Below are 24,153 nucleotides of genomic sequence, written 5' to 3'. Positions count from 1 at the left end.
CTTTGCAGCATGGCAAGAGAGTTATTCAAATTCTGTTAGTTCATAATTCATCTAGTCACAGGAGTACTAATGGACAGTATTCAATGACAAAGCCGGGTTTCTAGTAGCACAGCGCTTTGTAACACTAGGCAATGCTTTGGTTTACTACTGACATCGGAGAAGAAGTCCCACCCGAATGATTACATCTACTTCCTATCTGTAAGATGTAGATATCAACACACTTCTCCTGACCAAAGGCTGGCCAAATCTAATGCTACCAAGTGCAGGAAGTTTGAGAAGTTCATTTCTTGAAAGGAGTACAGTTGCAGGCTCTGAAATTCTTCCTTCCCACTAAGTGAAGCTCTCTCATCCCGATTCCCCAGATCAATCCTTTCTTAGATCCAGCACCTCTGTGTCAGCTCCTGGTTTTTGATCTATGAATTCTTTGACATTTTCCAGGGAAGAAGAAATGCAAGCCTAAGTGCTGGAGATGAGAAATGGCTAAGCAGCACATAGAAGACTCAGTTCTATGAGTTATCACACTGCTGATCTCATCACGTGCCACATTTAGTGAGATAAAGAGTTGTGGTCTAAGAAAAGTTCAGTGCCTGTGTCCCTCAGTCTAGTTATTTCCTAGACCCTTCATTTGAGTTGAAATTCATAGGATAGCAGTATTTTTCCATGGGGAAGCCACAGACCTTTCTGACATGCAACAAGATTTATAGAGTCAGAGGTATTACCTACCTCAGAATATTTTTCAATCTAAATATCGTACAGCTTGTAAAGCCATTTGTGTTCATTTGGTAGTTTCGCAACCATGAAAACACTTTGTTTTCTGCTTAGGAAATGAACGAGCATTGATGAGGGGTTGTGTTTTAGGTTTAGAGGGAGTTCTGAGAGAAGAATTTCATAGGACCAAACTCAAGTGGTGATACGAGTTATATTGGCCTGGGTGGAATTGCATGTCTTGTCCCAGATGTGAATATGGCTTCAGCTTCCCACAAGAATAACACACAACTTTTCAATTAATTCACAAGTGCAAACACTAATTACGGTTATGGCTAACACTGGTTGGTGGCTTTCTGGTGAGTATTGAGTTGCTTTGTCAGTATGAAATTTAGCTCTCAGTACTGGGTGATAATATCCTCTTGCAGCACCAACCTAACATTGTAATCTGATAACAACATTGTTCGAATCACTTGCAAAGCATTAAGGATGTCTATACATCTACAGAGTTAGAGGCCAGAATCTGAAGCTAAGGCAATACCAAATAATAGCTGATAACCAACTGCATTATGTCTGATTTCACTTTCTCAACGGAATGTGTGTCTGAGCCTTAATTTTCTTTCTCCAAATGCTGTACTTTTGGTGTAAAGATCTGTCATTTCATGCTTTCTTAAAGTAAGAATAAATATATAGAGAAACTGCAAGTTGTATTCACTCCAGTTCTCACCAGCATTTGGCGGGTTTTGGAACAAAGACCATGAGAGCAACTAACCAAGATGCAAATTGCTAAAAGAGAACCACAAAGTATCAGTGATAATGGTCACAAAGTCTGCTCAGCCAAGCTCTGCTCCTTGCAGTCTGCAAGCCGGTTTGTCCAAGATGAGCCCAGACAAGTCTTGCAGCACTCTAAGCAGATAGACATGAAGATGCAGCCCCAAGAGTCCCCTTGGAGCAAACGTGCAAAGTGAGATAAATGAGATAAGACATACGCATTATTCTACAAAAGTGACACAGATTTGCAGCCCTGAATTAGGGGTGGCTACGATCAGAATATGTGCAGTCGCCTCCCTTTTCATCACTGGTGCTACAGGACCGTGGTGGTTATATGGATATACGGATATAATATACGGATATAAACTCAGATTTCAGTAAGTGCCAAATTTATCCTTCTTTTCATTGCTAAACACACTGGACAAACTCTGCAAATTTGGAAACTGTTCCCTTCCCAAACACAGGCTATTGCTTGTGTACACCTGAAGGTTCTGGTGTAATTCTTGACGATGCTCTGTCCAAAAGAGCAACCACTGTTTGTCCCATGATGGAGCACCATATGGTTTTCTTAAGGTCCATGAAGTTATTCAAGGCCCTCTGAGTTGCTTTCAGCCATTCTTCATCAAATAATACAGGACAACCTCACTTTGCTGCCCAGAGGTTTAACATACAGTGTTTGCTCCATAATGACACTCAGGAGTGTGAGGATTTCCTCTGTTTTTAATGGTGATAAGATTTTCTGCAAATTCACTGTTTTAAATAATCTCTGAGTATGATTTCCTTCAAGGGTTCCCTTTACTCAGCCCTGCGGCACCTGGGGCTCTTGAGCTTGCAGAAGAAGACACTGAGGGGTGACCTCATTCATGGTTATAAATATATAAAGGGTGAGTGTCAGGAGGATGGAGCCAGGCTCTTCTCAGTGACAACCAATGATAGGACAAGGGGCAATGGGTACAAACTGGAACACAAGAGGTTCCACTTAACTATGAGAAGAAACTTCTTCTCAGTGAGGGTGCCAGAGCCTGGAACAGGCTGCCCAGGGGGGTTGTGGAGTCTCCTACTCTGCAGACATTGGGAGGGAGGGGAGACTAGCAGACCGATTAATCTCAGAGTCCAGCTTTTAGAGTTGGCCAAGAGTTGAGCTAAAAGGTGTTGGAGAAGATGTTTGGCCAGCCTGGTCAGCAATTCAGCCCCCAGACCTCTGTGCAGGCGGGGCCTTAAATCATTCTGCTGAGAACAGAATAAGAAAAGCCGACTGTGCAACAAGCTCTCATTTTAAATATAAGCAATGCTTTTTTCACTGTTTCTTTGATTCAGATGGCTGTAGAGATGCTGCGATCTGAAGGGACTCTGTGTCATTCACCTTCACAGCAGAGAGTTGATCCAAAACCCCCTTGGGAGAGAGATGAAAGTGCTCAAGGAAGTCAGCACCTGCTGGAGGGACCCCCAGATGTGCAGTCCAGCTGCAGAGAGCCCCAGATGTGCAGTCCGGCTGCAGGGACCCCCAGATGTGCAGTCCAGCTGCAGGGAGCTCCCTCCTGACCTCTGCCGGGAACATGCTTGCTCATCTCACCCATAGCAACAGGAGAGGCAGAAGGGCTGCCCATCTGTGCTGTGACATCGGTGTCTCCTGTCCATCAGTGTATCCAGGACCTCTAACAGTTTATTAGGACTGTACAAGTGTTCTGCAAATGAGCTGATTAATGTCCCAGATTAAGGTGGTTGATATGTTTAACCTGATGCCTGGTTCTTTGTACACATCTTTTCTGTTCATATCTGACAACAGGATCAAAGATACGAGAGTTTCCTTTACCTTTGCTATTGACACTTTTGATTTCTCAGATGTTACGCAAAGACAGCTGCCACAGCAAACATAGCATGTTTAATAGCACCAGTAAACAGGTAATTTACCGCAGTATTCTGTGTAGTTTATATTGGTGGACCTGCTTAGGAACAAGGTAAATAAAGTGCATTTTTGTAAACATTCTCAAAAGGCATAAGATAGCAGTACTAGAGTCATTAGTCACTGGAGAAGGGACTTGAACACAAGAGCTATGGGAAGAGGCTGAGGGAGCTGGGCTTGTTTAGTCTGGAGAAGAGGAGGCTTAGAGGTGAGCTCAGCACTCTCTAGAACTACCTGAAGGGCAGTTCTAGCCAGGTGGGGATTGGTCTCTTCTCCCAGGCAGTCAGCAATAGGACAAGGGGGCATGGGCTTCAACTCTGCCAGGGGAAATTTAGGCTGGAGATTAGAAAGCAATTGTTTGCAGAGAGAGTGGTCAGGCATTGGAATGGCTGCCCAGGGAGGTGCTGGACTCACCAGCCCTGGAGGTTGTAAACTGAGATTGGACATGGCACTTAGTGCCATGATCTAGTCAATGGACTGGAGTTGGACCACGGGTTGGACTTGATGATCTCTGAGGTCTTTTCCAACGCAGTCGATTCTGCGATTACAAAACCATGCTGTGTTGTCAGGGTTTTTTGCTTCCCGTAGCATCATGGGAGGAATAACACACCTGTGGCAAAGCTGCATCTTTGGCAGATAGCCCTGTGTGCTCAGCGGTAGGATCCCGTCTGACAGCTCCAGTAGCAGAAGATAAGACTCGAGTGAGCCACATGATTCCTCTGCTTCCTTGGGAACTCCGGTATTTTGAAGAGTTCAAAGAGCAAGTCAGCTGGGTCCAGACTTTATTGCTGGACTACTTCCAAGTGCGAGGTCACACTTCATAAATAACCTGCACATATTACCCTTCAGGCACCTTCAAAAGGAAGGCACTTCTGAAAAATATACAATTTACTTGTTTGCAAGTCTGTTAAGCGGAAATTCCCAAGCATTTCTTACTCTCTCCTGTTCTATCAACAAAACCAGGAGCCTTCCTGCAGGTGAGAACAGAATAGCCACTGATGTTCTTGTTGGGTTGAGCCTTTCAAATCTGTTTATTTCAGAGACTTGTCATTTGCTCTGTGCTTCACCGCGTTTCTCTGTGAGTCTGGATGGGTGGAGCTCATATTAATTTCCTGTTCTTCTACCACTCTCATTATACCATCAGCTTTTTTTGCGGTCATAGTGCTTTAAGAAAATTGAACTGTGAGTGGCTGATACCTGAGACAATATTTGGAAAACAAAAGAAATCCCGCTCCAGACCTATTTCTAGATTCATCTCTATCTCACCATGCCACATATTGCCATCTTTACACTCATCTTCAGCCTCTCACAAAGCTGTTAAAGTGCTCCAAGGTTTCCAGGTCTGATATTTTGGATTATACTGCCTGGGAGGCAGGGAATATGTTTCCTGCATGTTCCTGCAAGTCTCAAATACAAAATGCTAGTGTTGCAACAACAGAACAATGGAAGTGATTTTAATTTTATAATGTACCTCTCCACTGTTTTGAAGTCAAGGATACAGATATGTCTGTAAACACACAAGGTGGAACCAGTAAATACAAATATGATCTCCAAATATGAAGAAGAGACTGATAAGGAAAAAACCAAAAGAGTGGTGTCTTCAAGAGACAGATACAGACTTTGTCTATTCCTCTTGTTTGCTTTCAGGTGGGAGAACATCTCTCTTCTGGAGTAGGTCTCCTTGTTCTGTATAATATATCAGGCTGAGGTCACCAGGAGAGTTGATGTTTTTTACCCAGAAGTATTAATCTTTTCAAAGAGACTGACTGTGAGCAAAATAATTCTTCTTAAAGGAAAGCTAAGTCTGCTCAGGACAGACATTTCCATCCCAATTCACAGTCACATAAATATCAGCACCTGACCAGATTCACCAGAGCAAAATATGTGGCTGCTATATCACAGCTTCTCAGGACTTTAATATGCAATATCCCAGTCTGAGTGATGAACTGTTGCCCGGCAACAAAATGGGTCACGCTTATGCATACACCTATGGAATAAAATACTCGATGAAAATAGCAGTACGTTGGAATGGAATGGAGTGGAATGGAATGGAAAAAATAACAGGAGTAGGGAGCCTTATCTTTTTGTCTTGCTAAACATCCATCATTTTCTTAGATATTGCCGTAGCTCTTTCAGTATGTTTGAAAAGTTTGAACTATTCATCGTAAAGGTAAATTCGCTAAAAGCATCAGCTGTTTAAAAGTGTTATGCCACAAAAGGGGGTGGGCAGAGAGTTTACAAAGCCATTGTTCTGCTCTAAGCCCGGCAACAAAACCAAGAGCTGGACAAAGAGCAGGTCCAGCCATCTAGTGGTAAATTATGCTGATGCGCAAACTTGCACTTTCCACCTGGACAGCAGATTCAGGGTAAATTTGGGGCAGTTTACCATAGTTACGTAGCAGAGAACAGCATGTCCAGAGGAATCGCACAACAGAATGGTACAATACACTCAGGTCCCACTTCAGACAAGGAAAAGAGAGGCAGGTGTAAGCCAATTTGTCACAAATGGAACTAGAATGATCCAATCAGCTACACAAAGAATAAAACACCTACCAAATTCACTGAGAGCTAACTGGTTTGTATTTTCTATATGGATACAAACAAATAGAAAAAGCTTAATCTTGGCAAGGCCTGAAGAGACGTCAAAATAGTAAACCATGGAATACTTCAAGGAAAGAATAAAAAACATAGAATCAGAGAAGAGGCATCCAGTGGAATTGCCTAAGCAGTCTGGACATTTAATGACCATTAGTTTCAACGTGACCTGAACCTCAGTAAAAACATAAAGCCAATTATCTGTTTACACAACTATAGATGTGTTTTACTTAAAACAACCCAGATTAAAGATACCACCTCACTTACATAGATGGAAGTAAATTGCTTGCCACTATCTTTGTTAATTTATGGAGTAACTGCACGATATTAAATTCCCTATTGCTACATTTTACTCCAAGGTGTTTTGACTGCTACTGAACTCTTGAAATACTATATTTTGTCCAAAGCACATCCCTTTCTTGGCTTACAAACACATGAAACTGCAGGGCAGAAACTCGGCTACAAAACACTGGCCAAAGTACAGTCGTGGTTATACCAGGCATAGCCAGGTAAATACAAAATAACTTTGTGCTGTGAGAATTTTTGTATCTGAAAATGAAGTGTAATTCTGATGAGTTACTGCAGCATGAACTGATTTTAGCAGACACATTTGCTGTTTATCAGAAAACACAATACTGGAGGGAGTACAGAGGATAAAGCCTCCCTTGTCAGCTCAGTCAGCGTTACTTGCTGACAGCCACTGGAGTACAAGAGAAATACAGCTGTTTCCTACTAGAGCGATATCAGCTACTATATCTCAAACTCTCACCCCTAGTTGTGTAATGTTTCTGTTACCTACAGTGGACGGCTAAAAAAGCAGGGGGGCATACCTGGTTTGCCCTTTGAAGTGGTGTTTGCCATTAATTATCCTACCAAAAACCGGAAAGCAGATAAGGGTGCAAACTGCTCATGAATGTTTTGTCAGAGTTCTGGTCAAAGGAGTGTTTGGCCATGGAGAGGTTGTGTTGAATCCTACACCGCAACACTTGGGGAACTGTCTGAATCCACAGACTTGAGAAGGAAAACAAGCAGAAAATCTGTGCTTTTGTACTTCTCTGTTTCACCCACTGGGAAGCTGAGGCAACAGATGAGCTGTAATGGACTTTCTTACAGCACCTCATTAAATCAGTGGTTGGGTTTGCTGCCCGTTCCCACACTCAGCAGTAAGAGACTATGGCAGAATGCTAAATGTGATAATTCTGCCTCAAAACCTCTCAGTCTGCTTTTCCTTTCCTCCAGGTGAACAGGGCCTCATCTTTGCAATGGTGTAGTATCCAAATCCACATTCCTCCAACATACGTTGTGGATATTCACCAAAAGCGTTATTTTTTTTAAAGACTTGAAACTGGAATTTAAAAGCTGCTGACTTAAGAAAAAGGAGCCGGGAAGGAGCACAACACAGATTGATGTTCTTGGGCAGAAAATATGAAAATAGCACCTCCTTCGATTTGTAAAACACCCGCTGGGGTCAGGGTGGGGGGTTCTGGCAGTGGGTAGAGCATCTCCCTTATGAGGAAAGGCTGAGGGAGCTGGGGCTCTGGAGCTTGGAGAAGAGGAGACTGAGGGGTGACCTCATTAATGTTTACAGATATATAAAGGGTGAGTGTCAGGAGGATGGAGCCAGGCTCTTCTCAGTGACAACCAGTGATAGGACAAGGGGTAATGGGTTCAAACTGGAACAGAAGAGGTTCCACTTAACTATGAGAAGAAACTTCTTCTCAGTGAGGGTGGCAGAGCCTGGCCCAGGCTGCCCAGGGGGGTTGTGGAGTCTCCTTCTGTGCAGACATTCCAACCCCCCTGGACACCTTCCTGTGTAACCTCATCTGGGTGTTCCTGCTCCATGGGGGGATTGCACTGGATGAGCTTTCCAGGTCCCTTCCCATCCCTGACATTCTGTGATTCTGTGATTGTGAGAGTACAGATGTACAGAGTCCTGCAGCATTCGGGGCTGATCTGCACTCGGAGCATCACTGCTGGCGGACTTTCTGCAGGTTGCCTGCTGGCCTCTGCAAACACACTCCACTCTCTTTGTTTATTTTGAAGCAGCTCCTTAAAACAGATGTCTCCACATGTGTCTCTTCCCCACTACATAAATAACAGTTTGCCTCATGCTCCTGCCATCCTTTTGATTTTTTTTTTTTTTAATAAAAGATGGGAAAAGAAAAGTATCTCTTCCCACTGGTGATTTCTGTTTTAGCTTTCGCAGCACTGTCACTCTGGGGCATGTGTTGCCTTCATGCCTTTCGTAGAGTGAACTGCAAAGGTTTTTCTCTTTGACTTTCTTTCTTGTCCTTCCTAAGATTCTTCCTTCTTCAGTCCCTTTCCAGCTCTCTCCCACATCTCCTCCTCTGACTTCTGGAAGCACCACAAACACCACGCGTCTCATAGAAACTTCCTTTTGAGTCATACTACCAAGGAAGGATCCACACATACAGTTGTATAGGTAGCAGTACCATTGCTTGCCACCCATGCATGCCTGTTTTGGACACCCCAGACTCTTGAAAGGAATCATCTTTCTTAATCACTTTGCCCTTCACTTCTCTCGGCATTACTAACATCGGTATGTTCCTAAAGAAGCTAATTGAATGTGTGCAAGAATGAGCTGGTTTGAGATGCATGGATGCTGACGTGTTCCTGTGAACCTGATAGAACCAAGCCAGTAACACCAACAAGAACCAGCCGATGGCATCACTGGAAGGAGCTGAACCAAACCACCATGCTCCCTCTTGGTCTGTCTTTACAAACCAAGCCTTGCACGTCATTGCCGGCTCTCAGAGGATCAGCCCTGCTCTCCCACAAAGCAGCAAACCCCAGCTTGGACTTCTGGCTTCCAAAGAAGAGAGCAGTCCTAGCTCCAACATTATGTAACTTTTAAACATTTATTTTAGGGCATTGAATCTAGGGGAATCAGCCAAGCTATCAGTCTGTCCATTCCAATGATTAAAATATGTGCTGACTTGTGGAAAAACATATGAAGATATCCTTGATAGAATATTTGTGCTAAATATAATTGTCTGGCATCTTCTATGCACACAGGGACTGATTCTGCTGGCCTTGCTCACAGAGTAGCCGGGAAGTATCCTGGTGGGTTAGAAGAGATCTGATCAATAAAGTGCTTTTCCTGAGCGGAGGGAGCAAGCACAATCCCGGCAGAGGAATTATGTAAGTCCATGAACTTTGAGTCCTGATGTGAAATCCCAGCTGTAAGCAAAATAATAGGAGTTTTGTGACTTTGGCTGAGGGCGAAGAGGTTTTACCACACAGCTTGTTGGGAAACATTCCTACCAAAGGACGAAACAAAACCAATCTGCAGAGCCAAGGGCGTACAACAAGAGAAGAATATTTTCCTCTGTAGCCAAAGCCCACTGGAAGCTAAAACAAGAGGGGATAGCTTATAAAACACAACATTTCAGAGGCAGTCCTGGTGGTGTAATAGCATCCCTGGATGGCTGTTGTAGCTTTGCTGTCGACAAGGCCTCTGGAATGCCAGACAAGGTTTTAACAATTGCTAATGCCACTCAGTTATATTTGCTTCTTTCTAGGTGACTGAAAAATTATAGGACTGTCCATTTCCACTCCTCTTCTTTGCCTGATGTCTCTGAGACCAAGGTCCTACAATCTTGACTATCTGCAGACGCTTTGTTACTGATGGCAAGGGGGTTATAAACAGACCATAATGTAGTGGCAGGGTTTAAACTGGACTCATAAGGTTTGGAACTTGGTTTTCTGTTTGTATCTTGGTTATTTTTACCACGCGGTCTCTTTTTCTTAACAGCTGTGCTCCCCCTAATGCTAGGAAAGGAAAATAGTCTTCTGCTGTTCAGTGCTGTCTAAGAGGAGATTTGAAGATACTTCACATGGCCCGGCTGGTCGATAGTGGGAAAGCAAAAACTTCATCTGCTGCTCTGCCAAAAAAATTAAAAATAATAATAATAAAAAGAAACTAAATTCAAACCAAGTGTAAGATGAGCCTGGTGAAGATGCACACTGCTAAAGTTACACTACAGAGTTCCAGATGGTAGGTGTGTTAAAAAACACCCTCACCCCCCCACATCCAAACAGAAAATCAAAACACAACACTCTAATTGAAAGAGATAAAGTAAGATCAAACATGGTCAGCCCCCCAGGAGTGTGTGGATTAAGAATTTTCACAGAATCACAGAATGTCAGGGATTGGAAGGGACCTCGAAAGCTCATCCAGTGCAATCCCCCCATGGAGCAGGAACACCCAGATGAGGTTACACAGGAAGGTGTCCAGGCGGGTTGGAATGTCTGCACAGAAGGAGACTCCACAACCCCCTGGGCAGCCTGGGCCAGGCTCTGCCACCCTCACTGAGAAGAAGTTTCTTTTCAAATTTAAGTGGAACCTCTTGTGTTCCAGTTTGAACCCATTGCCCCTTGTCCTACCATTGGTTGTCACAGAGAAGAGCCTGGCTCCATCCTCCTGACACTCACCCTTTATATATCCGTAAACATTAATAAGGTCATTAATAAATCCTCTCAGTGTCCTTAACCACTGCAACAGGCAGGGATTTACAATCCCCAACATACCCATTCCAATTGCAACTCAAAATAAATAGCTCCCTGTCAGCGCAGTGCAGGAGAGGAGAGCACCTACATTTCTTCAGGGGTATAGGTGAACAGGGAGGCCAGGCCAGGGAAACCCATCCGGGTGGACATGACACCGTGGCTCTGGCGATGGAGAGAACTTGCTGCAGGTCAGTTCCCTCCTCACCCGCCACAAAAGCCTGAGCAGGCTCCTTCAGACACCTCCTGAGCCCTACTGCCACAAGCTGAGAGGAAAAACCCCAAACCAACAAACTAGTGCTCTTTTAGTTAATTTTAAACCAGCAAAAGCTGATTATTGCTCAGTAAGCCTAATCCATGCCTGTGCTCTAAATATAAAGGGAAAAGTACGTGCGTTTTCCTTTCTATAGCAAAGAAAGAGTAGACTAGGACAAGAATCTCTAGGAATTTTGAATCAGAGGACAAGAGCTGTGCAGTTTGATTCTATTTCTTTCAAAGTACCAGTGCAGCCAGAAGCTGAAATCCTGCTGCACTAAAGCTGTCAGCACAGCATGGTCAGCTATGTGCTATCAACACTCCCATCCTGCCAGCTCACACAACAAACAGCTGTGGACATTTAGGTGCTCATGACAGCTGGAACAAAGGTTTAGCAATACATGCCATGCTGGCTGTATCAAACCATGGGCAACAGATGTACTTTGACACCAAATCCTCTTTCTTCACATTTAGGTGTATTAATGGTTTGAGGAAGGGCTTCCTCCCACACACCTGTTTTCTGTCTCCCTTAATGCGCGGCATTCTCAGAGAGCAAAAACACATTCACCACCTTCTTCAGGTCACAGAACGACTCCAGCCACGCTCGGAGCTGAGCAGCCTCCCAGCTCGAGCCTCACATCAGCCAAAGGTGATTTAAAGGCAGCAAACATGGAAGTCGTGTCAAGCAAAACCCATCCATTCCTGCTGCAAAAATTGCACAGGGAAAAGCAAGGGCAGGCAGTAACAGTCCACAGATCTTCTAAAAGAATTCGGTGTGAGAAGCAGAGGTGTACAGAAATGAAAGCGATGCAAGGAGGCTGCGAGGTTGCCCACATCCCCTGGAGAAAGGAGAAGGTACCAGCTGTGTCTGCAACCATTACCTGTCTTGGCTCTTTGGCAATAGAGCCAGAGAGGAAAGAGCAATACCTGCACTCTGATTTCCCTTCTTTCTTTCTGCAGATGGCGAATAGTTGAGTTTTCAGGCTGCTTTTTTGCCTTCCCTTGCTTCATCAAGCAAATATTTGTAGGACACTCAGTGCTTCTGTTTGACCTGTTCTGAGCTGCGTCCTCCTCAGAGCCAGATCTTCCCTTCAGCCTCTTCTGCTTTGTAGTCTTTGCTTTTCTATTTGCACGGTTTGCTGGGAGGACGTAGCTGTTGCACTCCTTACCTCTCTGCAGGGGTGAAACCTGACAGGTTTAACCTAAAGCCTAAACCTAAAGCCATAGCTTCTCTGTTGCTGTCATTATATTGACAAAACAGGGCTCTGCTCTTCTTCTCAGGGTTTTCATTATAGATGCATACCAGATAAACTCGACTGTCCCATAGAAGTTTGAATGACAGTCTTAAAATACTTGAGTCCCTTTGAATTTGATCTATAACACAACTTTCACATAGCATGAGTACCAGCAAAATGGCACCAGCATGACCCCATAGGTCTATATAATCCCTAAATGAAAAAGCTTATATTAATCCTGCAAAGCTTAAAAATCAGTTTCTGATACAGATTGAGCAGAGCTAATAGAACAAGCAGCTCCATGGATCCAGCTGCACTCAGTCCTGATGCCGTGCACAGGCAAGATCTGAATGAGTAATCCTTTGATAAGCACCACCCAGACTGGTCTGGAAGGAGCTCAGTATCATTAAGCTTTTGCAAAGAACCTTGGAGAGTTTCTTGCAGGCTTGCAAACCACAGCCGCGATTCTGATGAGGATAAAATAATGAGCATCTGGGGCTTGATGACACACAGTGACAGCGGAAAGACTGCAGATGGGTGCCATCATCAGTAAAAAGATGCTATAAATGTTGATAAGTTTGCAAGCGCTTTTCTTTAATGGCAATCATATGCCAGAGCAGTTCTAGTCTGCCACTGAGAGCCTTGCCCCCCTACAGACATCAGCATCTCCTGATCATCTTCAGTGCAGTTGCTTTATCGTTATCAGCAGGGCACACAAAATTGTTTGCAGGCTGGTTGGGTTGTCTGGCAGCCTTAAAGCTGTCTCATTCTGACAAATACCACATGTTCTGCTCTAGCAAGGGGGCCAACCCTTACTCGGAACAGTAAAACAAACCTAGTGGTAAATAAAGCTAAAATCAGATCCAACTAATACATCTAAAGGGAAGGCTGGTGGCATCAGGCAGCCGGGTGAGCTTGAAACCTGGACTTCCACAAATTAATACTGACAGCAGCTGCAGATCAGATCTATTATCTGCTGTACAGACTGGCAGGAACCACATCCCCCGTGAAAGTGGCCTTGTCTTTGTTTGTGAGAAAAGGTGTGACATTAGTTTATATCATCTAAGGCAATTTAACTACTGCAAGGCAGGTGGGAGAGCAAGCCTGCTGCATTTTTAACAAAACCTAACAGGATGCAACACGTGATTGTCATCATGCAGTGCTCAGTCCAGTGTGACCCAGACCAGAATTGCAAACAGCGTTCTCCTTGATAGGATGTGAACTGTCACACTAATAACATCACACTAAGCTCATCCATGCACAGAACACTGACATTTATGTAGTATATGATGTGTTCTCAGAGTCCCTTAGCAGCAAGGGCAGGACTCAGCAGCGGCCACATCCAGTTTTTGCATCTCAATTTACAGCTACATTACATTCTCTCTTAAGAAACTACATCTGAGATAAAGACACTTAATGCAGCCTATGCATTACCTATCTAGGTCCATAACACTAATAGTTACTACAATTAAATTTGAGGACTGAAATACAATGCAAACTTGGTGTATCCATAAATCTTACAATCTTTCCCCCCACCCGCCCCTTTTCTCAAGGCAAAGTAGATTATAGCTGGAATTTTTTGTTATTTGAGCTTGTTTTCTATCGCTTCTTGAAAGGTTTGTATACCCTTACCCTTGGAATGTAAAAAAATGTATATTAAAGAAGCTGTTAAGCGGAATGGCTGGTATTTTTGTAAGCCTCAAAGAAGCTTTATTGGTAGATTACAGTAGATATGTGTGAAGGCTAGGTTTATGGAGGCAAGATGAAAGATATTAATTAAACTTCCCTTATTGGTAAAACCTGTGGACAAATAAACCACAATTGGTTTGGAAAGTATTTCTATCCTCAACTAAATTTTTCTAGGAAGGATTTAAGCTTTTCGGGAGGCAACACAATACATGAAAGTCTGATGAGACATTTCTTCAGCAGAGAAAAATTATCAGTTCTACATAGGGAAATTGCAGCAATTACATCAGGGGAGGCTTTTACTCCTTTGCAGCCACAGACTCTCAAACAAGGAAACCATACACAACTGAAATTCAGCAACAGGCCAGATTCCCTAAAATAGTAAGAATACCTCTGAGAAAATGAGGGGTTTGTACACACTACTATTTATCACTAGCAGTAGTTCCCTCCTTTTCATAAGCTTCACTGTGAATTAGTTTATACTAGAACAATCAAAGAAAAAAGGACCCTTCCCTTCCAGCAGATCTGATTTTTACTCTTGTGAATTCACACTCGCGCTACATTTCCAGGTCTGCTATTCTGTCATCCAGCACAGACGAGGTCTTAATTGGTAAAGAGCAAGCAGAAAAGAATAAAGGAAATCAGGACATCCTCAAACGTCTCTCTCACTTCAGCCTTTCTTCATACAGCACAGAGCAGACAAACCAGGATCCGGCTGACAGCATTTATTCCTTTGAAGGTCAGCTTTAGAACAAAGAGCTACTGTAGTTACCTTAAGCGCTATGGATGCTGGAGAGCAGCTCTGGGGGTTCTGGTGGATGGTGAGTTGAACATGAGCCAACAGTGTCCCTGGAGCCAAGAGGGACCTGTGTCCTGGTGCATCCAGCACAGCACGGCCAGCCGGGCAGGGAGGGGACTGTCCCGCTCTGCTCTGGCCTCGCCTGGAGCGTTCACTGTGTGCAGGGCTGGGGACACAGCATAAAAAGGATATTAAGCTGCTAGAGAGTGTCCAGAAGAGGCTAAGAAGTTGGTGAAGGGTTTGGAGGGGAAGCTGTATGAGGAGAGGCTGAAGTCACTTGGTTTGTTCAGCCTGGAGGAGACTGAGGTGACACCTCATGGCAGCTGCAGCTTCATCACAAGGTGGGCAGGAGGGGCAGGTGCTGAACTCCTCTCTTTAGTGACCAACAACAGAACCCAAGGAAATGGACTGGAGAGAGTCCAGCACAGCCACCAAGATGCTGAAGGGAGTGGAGCATCTCCCATGTGAGGAAAGGCTGAGGGAGCTGGGGCTCTGGAGCTGGAGAAGAGGAGGCTGAGGGGTGACCTCATTCATGGTTATCAATATATAAAGGGTGAGTGTCAGCAGGATGAAGCCAGGCTCTTCTCAGTGACAACCAATGATAGGACAAGGGGTAATGGATACAAACTGGAACACAAGAGGTTCCACTTAAAATTGAGAAGAAATTTGTTCCCGGTGAGGGTGGCAGAGCCTGGCCCAGGCTGCCCAGGGAGGTTGTGGAGTCTCCTTCTCTGCAGACATTCCAACCCGCTTGGACACCTTCCTGTGTAACCTCATCTGGGTGTTCCTGCTCCATGGGGTGATTGCACTGGATGAGCTTTCCAGGTCCCTTCCAACCCCTGACATGCTGGGATTCTGTGAAATGGCAGAAGATGTGCTGAGAAGGTTTAGGTTGGACATGAGGAAAAGGTTCTTCCCCCAGAGGTGCTGGACACTGAACAGGCTCCCCAGGGAGGTGTCACAGCCCCAACCTGACAGTGTTCATGAAGAGACTGGACAACGTCCTCAGACACGCGGTGTGACCTGTGGGGTTGTCAGTGCAGGGACAGGAGTTGGACTTGATGATCCCTGTGGGTCCCTCCCAACTCAGGACATTCTGTGATTCTCTGAAAGCCAGTGAAGTGTATTTTTTGTGGGAGAGGGAGCGTGAACTCTGGAAGAAGGAGGCATGAAGACACAGGTGTGTGCCACCCTCATGGGAACGTTCCTCACGCTCCAAGTGAACCTGCCCTGCACATGGGCACCGTCAGGCTGGGGCATCCCCTGGTCTGCAGGGCCCAGAGAGACAGGATCATCTAAAGCTCCCTTGCCCTGACAAGGCAATATGAGTTTACGTGATGAATCATCCCTCTCCCGGTACCTCTTCTGTTTGACAACAGAGCTGAACCAGCCAGCGCTGGCTTTTCCGTGGCAAAATGCCTGATGTGAAGAAGTTAAGCTGGCTTTGTTTATGGCTGTTTCATTTGTTATGTCACAAGGTTCCCGAAGTATTCAAGAACCCATGGGGCTGTTTGGAAATAGCTAACACAGGCAGGAGAGAAAAGGCTCCTTTGGAAGCATACACCATTTAAATTTGCCTGTTTTTGACAGAAAGAGGACTTAACAGCGGCAGGAAAGCGAAGAGCACACAGTAGCTACGGACAGCTCTGCCAAGTGAAATCTGGACTTAATGATCCAACCATTACCAGGGTCAAAAAAGCAAGGCTTGCATTTGAAACAAACCTGCTCCTCTCTATGAGGTGAGGTGGACTTGGAAGGGTGCAGCCGGCACTATTTTGCTGCTAATCAGAGTTGCTTCTTCTAGTTGAAAATCAGCTTTTCTGCTTCTGTAATTCCATTCTTTTTAAGGTGCAGTCTGCTAAACCGCAAGGCTTTTATTTACACACTATAACTGCGTGGTTTCCATTGCCCTAGGGGGAAGACATTAAGTTGTTAACCAGATTTCCAGTACCGAACAACCCAACAGAAGGGGAAAAGCAAACTAAGCTGTAAACAGGGTTGGTAGAGAGAATGTAGCTGGAAAAAAGAAATCTAAAGCAAAGATGAGTATTAATATCTCCACCTTCTTTTGTTAAGCAGTAGCTCTGGTGTGTCTGTCACCAGGCTGAGTTAGAAATTCATTAGAATTAGAATTGTTTGTGGGAAGCTGCTAAAGAGGATGATACAGATGGAACTGCAGTCCCGCAATGTATCGCTATGCTGGAAATTCAATTGCTGTGAGAACATTTAAGACCAACGCCATGAATTCATTCAGAAACGGACTCACTGGATTCATGGAGACAGATCAATCAGTAGCTATTAAACACAATAGTCTAGGTGCGGGTTTCTTTGCCAAAGGTTGACAAGGTGTCCCAGGGGAAAGATCACATTACAGATCCTTCCTTTCTTAAGCTGTTTTCTCATCATCCGTCATTAGCCGCTGTTGGAAACAGTGCACAATGTTAGGTTAATATTTTAACCAAAGCAGTAGATAGGAGGACACCTTTTCTGTCAACCCCAAGTTTAAAATGTGCATGTCAAGAATACAAAGGAAGACAAGAGCAGCGATCCTGGCTCCCAAGTGAGCCAGAAAAGCAATTTTCTGCATGGAACACTCTCAAGCCATAAAATATCTTTTTGTAACTCTACTAGCAGTAATGAAACCCTTGTGTTTGGGGGATTTTTTCTCTTTTAAACTGTCTACAAAGGATAAACAGGCCCTGAATTTCACCATAGAGGAAAAGTAAAGCGTAATCCCTTTTTAGTGACATTTAAGTCTACAGAACGTGAGTTTAATGAGAGAAAATTCCTGTCAGCCCAGTGATATTGTTATACAAAATTCATTTTTCCTATTTATACAGCAGCCTATAGTAATAGATAACCATAGGGACAAAAATATCACGGTTTTGTCCTCTTGAACTGAACAGAGACCAACAATCACGTCAAACTGAATGCTGAAAACCAACATCAACGCTTTCAAAAGCATCTACCATGGTTTAAGAGCTACCTTTCCAACCGGGACGGCTGCAGAGAACTGCTGTAACCGTGGCATTTCTTGCTTCCTTGGGCTGTGGCGAGACACAGGAACATTTTCTGCAACAGATATTTTCCTCTTATACATCTCACGGATAAAAGAAACAAGCTCTCCAAAGGGCTCAGTGCAGAAGTTGCCTCAGACCACATCCCCCTGCAGCTGAAGTCTATTGATTTTTCCCAATGTGTTGTGTTTAGGTCCCTCTTGCTGGGGCGGATATCAACAGGAAAACACAGCAAAGGTTTTGTGTGATCCTACACACGCCACAGACAAACACAACACCATCTGTGGGGAACAGGCGAGGCGCTGTTGGTTTCTGCCTTGCTTTGCCCGTGCTTTTTATTTAGCAGAGTTCCATTTGAGACACACCACCCACTGCCCTCGTGCAAAACATCTACCTCCCTGTATTTACCACCGGCAATTTTCTGCTAATATTTTATTACTGCTTGCAGACAGACGATAGCCAGAGGTCAGCACCTGGAAAATGTGCCCATGCAAGCGTTTGAATTAGGATCCAAACATTTCAGCCAGGAAGGAGGTGGTAACAGGCCAAGCTGTTAAGCCTTTCCAGAGCTTATCTGGAATAATACACACACCTGGTGAGGCTCTCAAACACTCCTTTGTGTGTGTGCATGGAAGGGAGGATGCGCAAAAGCCAGGGAAGGCGCTGGAATTGAAGAGGAATGCTCTGGCTCACCGTCTCCGTGAGGGAGAACAGCATCCTGCTGCATCTTCCTAATACCCCCCAGGTTTGTGCCACTGGGGGGTTTATAGAGGGCAAACCTGAGAGCAGCGTAGGGTCAAGGGACCTGGGGGTCCTGGGGACAGCAGGGTGACCATGAGCCAGCACTGTGCCCTTGTGGCCAGGAAGGCCAATGGTACCTGGGGTGGATTAGAAGGGGGGTGGTCAGTAGGTTCTCCTGTCCCTCTGCTCTGCCCTTGTGAGACCACACCTGGAATATTGTGTCCAGTTGTGGCCCCTCAGTTCCAGCAGGACAGGGATCTGCTGGAGAGAGTCCAGCAAAGAGCAACAAAGATGATGGAGTGGAATATCTCCCATGTGAGGAAAGGCTGAGGGAGCTGGGGCTCTGGAGCTTGGAGAAGAGGAGTCTGAGGGGTGACCTCATTAATGTTTACAGATATACAAAGGGTGAGTGTCAGGAGGATGGAGCCAGGCTCTTCTCGGTGACAACCAGTGACAGGGCAAGGGGTAATGGGTTCAAACTGGAACACAAGAGGTTCCACTTAAATACGAGAAGAAACTTCTTCTCAGTGAGGGTGGCAGAGCCTGGCCCAGGCTGCCCAGGGAGGTTGTGGAGTCTCCTTCTGTGCAGACATTCCAACCCACCTGGACACCTTCCTGTGTAACCTCATCTGGGTGTTCCTGCTCCATGGGGGGATTGCACTGGATGAGCTTTCCAGGTCCCTTCCAACCCCTGACATTCTGTGATTCTGTGAAAATTCTTAATCCGCACACTCCTCTCCCCGTCCTTTTTTACAGCCTAAATCTAAATCACAGACTGTCCCCATGATGCTTAATGACAAAGCACAAAAGAAACTTTGCTGAAAGGAAAAAAAAACACCAACACAACAGACTAAGATTTTTAAGCTGTCAATGACTATTTTCTGCATGGGTAACAATGTGGTAAGAACAGACCAGACCGAGTGAATTTGAAACCACGGGGCTGGAATTATTAGAAAACAAGGACTTAGTTGTCTGTGCTCACTGATATTTGCCAAAAAAAAAATCACTAGGTCTCACTAAGTGACCAAAACAGAAGGTTTAAGTAGCAGATTATCTGGATTGTTTCCCATTCTATAAGAACTCAAACTCAAATGAATTCTCCCTCTGTGAAATACCACAAGGACACTGATACAAGACAGGTAGGGAAGCCCATGGGTGGCATTTTCTACCCCAGCACTCCCCACACGGACACAAGGCCTGGATGGACTTGGGCAGAAGTCCCGGAAGCTTGTTTTAACCTGCCTTTCCTAGTTCGATGTGACCCGAGAGCCACCTGCTGACACCTGAGGAGCACGTTGCGTTAATGGCAGGAGAGCAAAAGCCTTTCCTGGCTGAGCACGGTGGTTGCACAGGGACCTTTCTGCACAGAACTGCGAGCTCATTCCCATTTAGCGTCCTGCCCGTTCAAAGGCCGTCACAGTCAATTGTCTCAAGCTCAAGGGAGAGCTCAGATCGCAACCTGGAAAATACGAACTGCCCTGCCCAACAAAACCATTTCACAAAGCAATTTCTACCTGCTCTAAGAAGGGGGAGCATGGGGTGAATCAGAAATACATGAAATGTTGCATTAAGGTAAGCAACTGATAAAACTGTTATGTACACAATAGTCACCTCACTGAGCAGCTGCTGTATCGAAAGGATTTCATGCTGAGGATGAGCTGTAAAACCTCTTCCATCTCTATCATGTCCAATTCCAGGTTCAGCACCTGCCCAAGGCCCAGGGAGATGCTTTGGGTCAGCTGCCTTCAGTTGGTCTTCATCACCATCATTAATACACGTTTCCTCACTGGAATGAACGTTTGGATGATGCTAAATCCTCCGGCACATCCCCTAATGCCAAGACAAGGTATGGTTTGAAACTTTATGTCCAGTAAAGGACTTTTTATTGCTTACAGCCCAGCAGCTGCATTTTAACTAAGCAAAGACTACCCGAAAGCACACAGCAAAAGCCTCTACTTGACTCAGAAACACACACAGCAAGGCTTGAAATGTTTCCTCAAAAGGTTGACATTTTGAGATGTTTAGGCTCAGACCTACAGAAAGGAGGAATTATAATGTTTAGGGCAAAACTTACAGATTTTAATAGTATTTTGGGTTGACGGTTGGTGGTGGTTTCACTGTCCTGCAGCACAGTCCTGGGAGCCTTTGCTCTTCCTCTACCTGCGGCTGGCAGATAATAATGGGCACAACTGATTCACAGAAGATTTTGGGTTGGAAGAGACATTAAAGAGCATTAAAAAGCATTAGAGTGCATTAAGCAGCACGCTGTTCCATAACAACTCAAAGTTTTAGTGTTGGCACCACAATTTTCATGGAGCACAGCTCAACAATGCTGGGGAAATCCTTAGAAACCCTTACAAAATAGGCAAAAATAAAGCCTCTCAAGGCACAGCAGCAGCCAGCAAAAGATCTCACCACAAACAGCTCAGCCCCCGGGTCCTGTTCCCTTCCTATAAAAAAGACGAGGAGTAGGACTGAGTTGCCCCAAGGTAGTTTTAGCAAAGATGACCCTAAACCATACACTTCAGATGGAGCCTCAAGAGCATAAATGAGGGAAGGTTGTTTGAGCTGGGTTCAATTTGGAATTAATCGTGTTCTGGCCGAGCACCTAGAATGTCACATGAATACTCACCCTGGATTGTGTCACATTCAGAACCGTGTGACAAGGTTAGTGCAATAACATCTGCTGCTTAAGGAGTCATCTACCTTTCTTTGCAATACATTCCCAAAACAGTTCCCTAGTCTGCACCACTATTATCAATCCCCAAAACGTTGTTAGATCCCATTTAATGAAGGTAAAATAAGACAAATCTCTATGTCCTAAAATCATTCATCAACTATCGAGCATTAGAGGTGCCACTTTTGCAATAGTTTAAGGAATACCAGTTCCTTGCAACAAAGGTTAGAAGTGCATTGCTTTTCAGCTAAACCTGCTGTGGCTTGAAGCTCATCTTCAATCTTTATTTCTCCCCAAAATAACCTTTGAACAACCCTCATGACCTGAGAAAATAAAATCTTAGTTCTGCCATTTATCCCCAGCTCATCCCCACCCCCAGTTTGTGCACAAGGAAGATTCACCTCTACTAATGAATTAAGACAGACTTAAGAGGCCTAATGAAGCTTTTATGTTTCACCCAACCAATCTGCAATGCACATGCCCCCAGACAGCAGCCTGCAGAGAATTCACAGCATGGACTGGGTTGGAAAAGACCTCAGAGATCATCAAGTCCAACCCTTGGTCCAGCTCCAGTCCATTGACTAGATCATGGCACTAAGTGCCATGTCCAATCTCAGTTTAAAAACCTGGTCCAGGGCCGGTGAGTCCAGCACCTCCCTGGGCAGCCATTCCAATGCCTGACCACTCTCTCTGCAGAGAATTGCTTTCTAATCTCAGCCTAAATTTCCCCTGGTAGAGTTGAAGCCCATGGCCCCTTGTCCTATTGCTGATGCCTGGGAGAAGAGACCAATCCCCACCTGGCTAGAACTGCCCTTCAGGTAGTTCTAGAGAGTGCTGAGCTCACCTCTAAGCCTCCTCTTCTCCAGACTAAACAAGCCCAGCTCCCTCAGCCTCTCCTCATAGGGCTTGTGTTCAAGTCCCTTCCCCAGTCTTGTTGCTTAAATACATATCTCCAGGATCCCACACCTGGACCTGAGGGGCCCAGAACTGAACACAATCCTCCAGGTGTGGCCTCCCCAATGCAGAGCACAGGGGAAGGATCGCTGCCCTTGTCCTGCTGACCACGCTATTTCTGATACAGGACAGGATACCATTGGCCTTCTTGGCCACACTGTTGGCTCATGTTGAGCTTCCTGTCAATTAGCACCCCCAGGTCTCCTTTGCCTTCACGGAATAACTCAAGGATTAATTTTCCAGGTCCAGGAAAACTTTGAAACAAACTCCAAACTGAAGAGCAAACATTTCAAAGCGGCACCTCACTCATTTACCTTTGATGTGCACTTCTCTACATCCCATATAGAGTCAAGAAGCAGAGACGTTCAGTTCCTCAGAAGCTTTATTTTCATTCAAGCTACAGAAATCAAGTGGTACCTTCCAATTTCCCATTATACTTGCTGCGTATTCGTACGGCTCGGGGAGAGGTGCGCTAGGATAACTACCCTGCCCATACGGAGGAAGATAAGGCTCAAAAACCAGCTTTACTTCAAAGAACGTGAAGCCTCAACTATGAGGTTCCTCAACAACATTAATAGGCATGACATAAAGAGAAAAAAAAACTAAACTACCTAGTGTAAGCAAAAATCCAACAATTACAGAAAGTCGTTCAAAGAAACCTTTTAGAAATAACAAAAGTTTTCTAGCTCGAAACAAAAAATAGAAAAAATAGATGAGTCATTTTTTGCTTTTATATACGATATATTCACACATAGTTTCAAGTATCATTTTTCACTGTTGTCATACTTACATGGCTAGAGGTTAAAAAAGTGAAAATCCCATAAGCAGGTGATTAGGAGTCACACACAGTCTCTATCTGGGTTCAGCAACACCTGGAATTCTCCACTGTATCATCGTGACCAAAAAAGCAGTGACTAGGCTCAGTGTCATTTTTCCCTTTATTAAATGTGTTTTAATAAGGCTTGAAAAGTATCAGGATTATTTTAAAATGGAGATAGGAAACACACAGGCAGTCATAAACCCCACAAATTCACAGCTAAGCTTGTCACAGCCTCATGGCGGGGAAATAATATGAGTTACATTTGGTTAACAGGCAAACTTGGTACCACCAGACTGAATTCAGCTAGGATGTGTTTTATATTTAAGGCATCACACAAAATAACAAGTGAATGCTGGGAAGCGTAACAATCATCATGTGCTCAGCCACAACTCACAACGAGCTCTGGACATCAGAACCTGCTTTATTTCAACACAGGAAGGCTGGAGGGGCATCCATAGGCCTTCTGGGCAAGTGCCAACAGCCACCAGGCAAGAGCAGAAGGTTTTTATCCCAGGGGAAGGGATTTAAGTGCTTTTTAAAGGCTTTTCTGCAGTGCCAGAGCTGGAGACCTGCAAACAGATTCTGCTGGAATACAAAATGTACAAGTTCAAGCAGCTGCAGCGTCCTGCAAAGAGATCAACACTGAAAAAAAAGTCAAGACTTAACAGCTTCTGGAGGTTTGAAATGATGGAGAGGTCCAGCAGGGGCGTTCAGTAGCCAGGACCGGTTCCTTACTGCTGCTCTCCCAGTCTAGTGTGGATAGACAGGTATGAAACACCAAGTGAAACAGGTAGAAACGGTTTCCTTGCCCAATATGAAAAGGCACAAATTGCGCATAAAAACATTTGTCACAAAGATCTACCTAAAACCTACTCGCACACACAAAACCCGCAGAAACCATCGACAGCTCTTAAGAGGGTAAAGTCACCTAAAAGTTCAGTGCTAGGCAGTCTGAAAGCTCTATGGGTTCAGCTATTAAGCTCAACAACTTGATTTAGTACTTCAGTGCAGGATGTTCTTAAGTTCTAGGTTTAAGACCATTAGGCCCAGACTCAAGAGTAAAGCTTCTTGGAAACAAGGGAGGTCACATGTATCAAAGGGAAGACCCATGTCGCTTTACTAGGCAGAAATGCAATTCTTTTTTCATTTAGTAAGGGTCCCATGGAATCCAGAATGTTGTTTTTCTAAGCATTTCTGTAGGAAAAAATTCATTAGGTGGAAGTTTGGAGCTCAGTCCAAGCTACGAGTCCAAGTCCACAGAATTTGGTTAACATTAAGTTTCCTGAGCTAAAGACATCCTGAAACACAAGACAGTGACAGTGTAGCAGGACAACCAAAGCGACAATGAAAAGCATTGCCCAGCCCCAGGCTGGCAGCACCCCCAGAAGCCGATAATTCAGAAATATTCCTCATCTTTGACCCCTTTTTCCCAGCCTATATTTCGGTTCTTACACCTCCCTGAACACAG

At 44.7% G+C, this 24,153-nt stretch overlaps 1 long non-coding RNA gene across 1 annotated transcript in view; it reads left to right on the top strand.

Annotated features, from left to right (window-relative positions):
- LOC135579407 (uncharacterized) overlaps window positions 1-24,153 on the top strand; it is a 33,506-nt gene that overhangs the window by 3,596 nt on the left and 5,757 nt on the right. Inside the window, exon 2 of the long non-coding RNA XR_010472461.1 lies at window positions 19,932-20,080. This is a non-coding gene — a long non-coding RNA (uncharacterized LOC135579407). The remainder of the gene's footprint in view (window positions 1-19,931; window positions 20,081-24,153) is intronic.

Source organism: Columba livia, chromosome 4 (genome assembly GCF_036013475.1).
Source record: "Columba livia isolate bColLiv1 breed racing homer chromosome 4, bColLiv1.pat.W.v2, whole genome shotgun sequence".
NCBI classification, from domain to species: Eukaryota; Metazoa; Chordata; class Aves; order Columbiformes; family Columbidae; genus Columba; species Columba livia.
The sequence above is the reverse complement of the archived record's forward strand: the minus strand, read 5'-3'. Positions and strand labels throughout refer to the sequence as shown.